The 7510-nt window shown below is 42.8% G+C and overlaps 1 pseudogene; it reads left to right on the top strand.

Annotated features, from left to right (window-relative positions):
• Window positions 1-1517: 1517 nt before the first annotated feature.
• LOC102851861 lies at window positions 1518-2832 on the top strand (annotated as a pseudogene).
• Window positions 2833-7510: the final 4678 nt, after the last annotated feature.

The following is a 7510-nucleotide window of genomic DNA, read 5'->3' as shown; positions in this document are numbered from 1 at the left end:
GTATCAGGCGCACCTTAGTCTCCAGAGAGACACCGTTGCTCTTGAGTACTTTAGAGAGGTCCCTAACAGCAGACTTTCCCATCACAATATGTTTTTTTATTTCCTGGCTGCTGGTGTCAAGAGTGTTGACCATGGAGCTGAGCAAACTGAAGCTGTGAACAATCTCAATCTCTTAGCCATCCATCCTGATGCTGCCAATTGGTCCAGTGGTGAGAATCTTTGTCTTCTCGACATTGAGCCTCAGTCCATACTGAAGGTTGCAGTCCTTGACCTTCTGCAGCAAGTGCATGAGGTCCTCTTCAGTTTCAGCAAGCAGGGTTGTGTCATTTGCATAACACAGATTGTTAATAGATCTTCCACAAATCCTGACGCCACACTTCTCCTCCTAGAGAGGGTGAAATCAGGCTGCTCCTTGGAGGCAAGGATTCTGAAGCTTTGTCTGACAAACCTTTTTTTTCCATCTGACCTACTTTGGACATGTTATAAGGAGGGACCAGTCCTTGGAGAGGGACATCATGCTTTGGAGGGTGGAGGGACAGTGCAAGAAAGGAAGACCCTCGATGAGATGGATTGATTCAGTCACTGAGGTAGTGGGGGTAGGTGTGTCAGAGACAATAAGGGTGGCACAGGATAGAGATAGGTTTAGGGCTCTTATACATAGGGTCACTATGAGTTGCAAGCAACTTGATGGCACATAACAATAGCAACAGTGTTCCCTTTTGGAAGCAGGAGTGGCATCTACTTCCTAAACAACATGCCTCTGGAAACTCTGTGAACTTTGATAAATGATGATAGTTACAGAAAGCTGTCAGACCTTTTGTTCATGGGGTCAATATGAGTTGTGCTTGACTTGATGACAGTCAAAAGCAACAACAGTGTTCCCTTGCTCTGTTCACACAGCAGCCTCTTTTTTCTAGGTATAGGTTTTGTCTGTGCACAATCAAATGTTATGGGATTCCCGTTCTTCTAAATGTTAGCTATAATTTGTTATTATCCACATAGTGAAATACCTTTGCATAGTCAATAAAGCACAAACAGATTCTTCTGGTATTCTTTGCTGGCAGCAGGATCCATCTGATATCAACAATGAAATCCCTGGTGCCATGCATCGTCTAAATCCAGCCTGAATTTCTGACAGTTCTCTATGTATTATTCTAGCCATTTTTGGATGATCTTCAGCAGTCTTGTGCTTGCATGTGATATTCATGATACTGCTCAATAATTTTCACATTCTGTTGGATCACCTTTCTTGGGAATGGAACAAATGCGGATCTCTTCCAGTCAGCTGACCCAGAGCTGTTCTCCAATTTTCCTTGCATAGACGGGTGAGTACTTTCAGGGCTGCATCTGTTAGTTGAAATGAGTAATCTTAGGTTTGGGGAATGGTCATTTTTATTTTTTCTACTTGGATTTTTTTCAAATATTAAGAACTCAGTAGTGTTTAGAATTCTAGGTGAGGTGAAGTTGATAGTTAGGGACCTTTTCTGGCCTAGCAAGGTGTTTAGTGCATCTGTAACAAGGCCGGCAGCAGGATGGTGGTGGACGCGGCCAACTCCAACGGGCCCTTCCAGCCCGTGGCCCTGCTGCACATATGAGATGTTTCTCCTGCTGATCAAGAGAAGCTTTTCATCCAGAAGTTACGCCAGTGTTGTGTCCTCTTTGACTTTGTTTCCGACCCACTCAAGTGACCTAAAGTGGAAGGAAGTGAAACGAGCCGCGTTGAGTGAAATGGTGGAGTACATCACCCACAACCAGAATGTCATCACAGAGCCAATCTACCCCGAAGTAGTCCATATGTTTGCAGTTAACATGTTTCGAACATTACCACCTTCCTCCAATCCCACGGGAGCAGAATTTGACCCCGAGGAGGACGAGCCCACGTTAGAAGCAGCCTGGCCTCATCTACAGCTCGTTTATGAATTTTTCTTAAGATTTTTAGAGTCTCCAGATTTCCAACCTAATATAGTGAAGAAATATATTGACCAGAAGTTTGTATTGTAGCTTTTAGAGCTCTTTGACAGTGAAGACCCGAGAGAGAGAGATTTTCTCAAAACCACCCTTCACAGAATCTATGGGAAAGTCAGAAAACAGATAAATAATATATTTTATAGGTTTATTTATGAAACAGAACACCACAATGGCATAGCAGAATTACTGGAAATATTGGGAAGTATAATCAATGGATTTGCCTTACCGCTGAAAGAAGAGCACAAAATTTTCTTACTGAAGGTGCTGCTGCATTTGCACAAAGTGAAGTCTCTGAGCGTGTACCACCCTCAGCTGGCGTACTGTGTAGTGCAGTTTTTGGAAAAGGACAGCACCCTCACTGAACCTGTGGTGATGGCACTTCTCAAATACTGGCCAAAGACGCACGGTCCGAAAGAAGTCATGTTCCTCAACGAGCTGGAGGAGATCCTCGACGTGATCGAGCCCTCGGAGTTCATCAAGGTCATGGAGCCTCTCTTCAGGCAGTTGGCCAAGTGTGTGTCCAGCCCATACTTCCAGGTGGCAGAGCGGGTGCTGTATTACTGGAATAACGAATACATCATGAGTTTGATCAGCGACAACGCAGCCAAGATCCTACCCATCATGTTTCCGTCCTTGTACCACAACTCAAAGACCCACTGGAACAAGACGATCCACGGCCTGATCTACAACGCGCTGAAGCTCTTCATGGAGATGAACCCAAAACTCTTTGACGACTGCACGCAGCAGTTCAAGGCCGAGAAGCTCAAAGAGAAGCTAAAAATGAAAGAACGAGAAGAAGCGTGGGTTAAAATAGAGAACCTAGCCAAAGCCAATCCCCAGGTACTAAAAAAGAGAGTGACATGAGAGCCTGCAGGGGGTGCTGGCGCGTTTTTGATAATGTAGGTGTTGTGGCCCCATCATGTGCGGGAAGGGACATTGATTTCACTAACATTGTATATGAAATGATCTGCAATAAAAAATACTTTTCAACTTTGTGAAAAAAATATACATATAATGTACTCAGAGAGATGCTTAAAGCAAAAGCACACCTGCTTTATAATGAACATCTAAAGTCAGAACTATGGCCCCAGCTTAGCCAAGAGATTGGACCTGAACTTGTAACAGGATTGGTTATAATTTGATTGTGTATGTCTCTATGTCTCCATTCATGGTGGTATAGTGCATTAATTATCACACTGTGAACTGAAAGATCAGAAGTTCAAATCCACCAGGCACTCCTCCACTGGTGAAAGATGAGCCTTCTATAAAGATTTACAGCCTCAGAAACATGATGGATGGTCCCTATGAGTGGAAATAGATTCAACAGCAGTGGGTCAAATCTTTATCTGATATTTGTATCAGAAAGACCAATTTTATTTTTTTGTCACTAATTCTGTGTACATGAAGATGGATTCAAATGCATAACAGAGCAATACGATTTTTGTTTCCCACCTTGCTACACTGTGATATCTTTGAAATGGGACTTAATTGCTTATTTGTGCTGAGTTTGGATTGCAGGGGAAATAATGACATGAAAATTCGTCTACATATGATTTTTGTCTTTATATATTGCAGCAAAAAGCTTTTCTCCCCCACCCCCCTTTTTGGCAAACAAGTTGAAATTGTGCTAGAAAACTCTCAGATGGTCTGTCCAATTTCCAGGCATCACATTTTCACAATGTGGAAGGCCTACCAAGAATAGACCTGGATTTTTTTTTCCCTTCTGTAAAGTCTGGCTTTAAATTAAAATATCCCAAAAGACTTATCATAAAATAAACATAGTCTTCTGACTCCAAACTCTTCTCCCCAGAAACATTTACTTTTAACCCACTTATCTTTCCTTGTGGTTATTTTCTGCAATTTTCAAAATCATAGTTTAAAGATTTCAACATTATCTACTTCCTGTCATGCTAGATGAAAAGTTGGCACCTCCAATTCCCTTCTCTTCAGGTGATTATACTACTATTTTACTTTCAATCACCAACACCCTTTGAAGGAACTCTGGGGGCACAGTGATTAAAGCATTCAACTGCTAACCAGAAGGTGGGCTGTTGGAACCCACCAACTCCTCTCAGAGAGAGAGAGAGGGGGGGGGAAAGTCTGCTTTTCCAAAAGGAAGTCTTAGACGGGCCAGTCCTATTCTGTCCTGTAGGGCTGCTATGAGTTATAATCTACTTGATGGCAGAGGGCTCGCATGTTGCAAGGAGGGACCAGTCCTTGGAGAGGGACATCGTGCTTGGGAGGGTGGAGGGACAGAGCAGGAGAGGAAGACCCTCGAAGAGATGAATTGATTCAGTGACTGGAGTAATGGGGGTGGGTGTGTCGGAGACAGTGAGGCTGGCTCAGGATAGAGCAGAGTTCAGAGCTCTTGTACACAGGGTCACTATGACTTACAAGCGACTTGATGACACATAACAACAACAACATTTGCATTATCTTACACCCCTTAAATTATTATGAAAAAATCCTTTCATACTTTCTAATACTTTTAGAATGTTGTTCCTGACAAAGTCATGAGTGTTCTGTGAAAGCATTTTCTTCTTAGATTACTTCATAATGTGGGTGCAAGGATCTCTTTGAGGGGTCCATTTATTTTCTGACAAACACCTTTTCCAAAAGGGAAAACCTTTGACTCCTAGCGACACTCAGAGGACTTAGGTCACTGAGCAGGGATTGTCCCTCCTGGTCTGATACCCAGTGCTCATGGTGGAGCTCAGAGAAGACTTAATATCTCCACAGACACCCCAAAACACACTTTCCCTTATATGTGGCCCGGGCTCCACGGTGGGCAGTCAGGTTGTGATGGTTAATACTGTGTGTCAGCCTGACTGTGATTCTCCGTATAATGTCATGATCTCATGCATTTTAAGTGCTAACCTCTGATGTTGGTCACACAGGAGTAGAGGCATTTGAATAATGGCTGGTTTGACTATCCACTGCCTAATTATCCAACCCTTTTCCAATGCTTGACACATCTCCTCAAGGATAGTACCTACATTAAACATCTGTATGGACCCTCTCACAAAGTTGGTTAGCCCAATTTGGATTCTGTATCTGGCTTACCTCCAAACTTGACAGTGGTCTGCTGAACTTGCTGAACTTGGATTCATTAGACACCAAAGCCAGCAGTCTGCTGTGTTGCCTGTTGTCCTTGCATTTGTCAGCTTCTCTAGACATCTCTCTCCTGAAACCTGGACCAAAGGACCAGGGCTTGTCAGCCTCTACAAAACTGTGAGCCTTTTTTTAAAAATCTCTCTCTCTCTCTTCATATAAATATGTATTTGTATGCACATATATTCACATATGTGTATACATACATTTCTCTAATTTTACTTCTCTAGAGAACACAGCTTAAGATGAGGAGGAAAAAAAAAAGATGAGGAGGAGCACTGAGTATGGGAATCACAAAGACAAGAGTTTATTGACATCACCACCTTTAACGGGATGACCTAACCTGTAGCCAGAATCCATAACTATATTGCCTTATATGATAATGAAGTTTTGATGATGGTAATGGAGTTAATAATTTGAGATGAAGAGATTATTCTGCATTATCGGGGTAGGTCCAATGTCATCACAAGTGTCTCAGAAGGAAGATTAAGAGGCAAGAACATCAGAATCAGAGAAGAAAAGAGAATGGAATTAGAGGTTAGAGTGATGTGCTCTGAATACGTGGCCACAAGCTACATAATCCAGGCACGCTGGAGAAACTGGAAAAGGCAAAGGAGCAGATTCTCTCAGGAACCACCTGAAAGAATGCTCCTTGTCCACCTTTATTGTAGAACTTGTGACCTGCAGAACTGTAAGCTAATAAGTTTGTATTGTCTTTAGAAACCATAAATCAGGAGTCATTTGTTACATCAGAAAGAGAAAACAAATACTCTCATAGTCATGCTACTACTTCACTGCATGATTATCAACAGGTTACCTCTGACTTTATGTAAAATGGGGTGATAGAAACATCCATAGGATGTTCTGAGGACTGACAGAAATAATACACTGAAGTACTGAGCCTGTGCTTGTCCCTGGAAGCTTCTTTAAGTGACATTGTGAGTTGCTTCTCTTGGATCAAACAAAGAGATGGATGGAGAACATCAAGTCAGAGAGAGGTTGTGGTAGAAGAAGTGGAGACAAGGCCAGCCTGACCAGGACACAGAGTCTATAGAGGGAGTGACACAAAACAAGATGGGATGGCAGGTGGGGACCAGAGAGTCCGGAGTTATCTGAGCAATAAGGGCCCAATAGGTGTCCCCGCTGTGGAAAGCTTTCCTTTCCTTGTAGTGAGTGAAGAATAGAGTGGAAACTGGGTCTATGATGGCTCATGGGGTGATGAGAGGTGTTACGGGTTGGACTGTAATCCAATTAAATCCTAACCCATATACTTGTGGATGAAATTGTGAATGGAAAGAAGGAGTCCATTGTTATGAGGCTGCATCAGTCTGGGGTGTGTTTTAAACCTAATGAGTTTTGAGTTATAAAAAGAGCAAATTAAGGGGAGCTCTGGTGGCCTAGTGGCAAGGAACTGCAACTACAATCCCAGAGGCGAACGGTTCGAATCCACCAGATGCTCTGCCGGGGAAGGAGGGACAATCTCCTCCTGTACCAGTCAGATCTGATTTGACGGTACACGCACACATGCACACACAAAATAATAATAATAATAATAATAATAATAATAAGCAGATTAGACAGAGTCACACACTCAGGGAAGACAGATGCCACAGGATGGTGTTCAAGGAACCAAGGAATGCCTGCGGCCATGCCCAGAGGAAACTCTGATTCAGACATCTAGCCTCCAGAGTTAGAAGAACAGAAAATATGGTCTTTTTTTATTATTCTTTTTTAAATTTTATTTTATTAATTTTAATTAACATTTACAGAGATTTTGAATTTTCATTCATTCATTGTTGCACTTTTTTCTCTACCGTCCCCCCCCCGCCCCAAAGTTCACTCCTCTCTTTGAAAAGCAAAAGATAAACTTCTTTAAAGTCCCCAATGTGTGGTGTTTAGGGAGCTCAATAAACTGTGCTGCAATCCCCAAAGCACGTGGTTCAAGGCCACCAGCTGCTCTGCAGGAGGAGGACGGGCAACCTTCTCTGGCATGATTAACCGCCTCTGAAAACCTGCTGGAGAGTTAGCTATGGGTTTGTTTGTACTCTACAGTACACAACAACAATACAACAATGTGTGTGCTATTTGTATTCTAGCAGTTCTAGGAAATGAAGTTGAAGGAGATAGATATGAAGCAGGAAGACCACTCAGAAGGGTATGGCTCCTTTCCTGGTTTGATGTCAGGAGGGGGTGAGGGGAGTGTCACAGAACAACTTAAGTGCAAAAGAGAAGGGAGAATTAAAGATGACACCCTCATGTTGGTGGAAAGAAGTGGGTGATTGTCCCACTCTGCAGTCTTGTGACCTCTGTGATCTTGTAGTGTGACCCACGATGCTGTGAACCTCATTCACTGTGCCTGTCTGAAAATCAGTCACCTTGCAAAGCATGTAGCACTCATTTAATTCCTCTGAATTCTTTCCAATGCATAGTG

Source organism: Elephantulus edwardii, unplaced genomic scaffold (genome assembly GCF_000299155.1).
Source record: "Elephantulus edwardii isolate Elephantulus edwardi_28Jun2011 unplaced genomic scaffold, EleEdw1.0 scaffold00138, whole genome shotgun sequence".
NCBI classification, from domain to species: Eukaryota; Metazoa; Chordata; class Mammalia; order Macroscelidea; family Macroscelididae; genus Elephantulus; species Elephantulus edwardii.
Note: the sequence above shows the minus strand (reverse complement) of the source record. Positions and strands in the feature narration are given on the sequence as shown.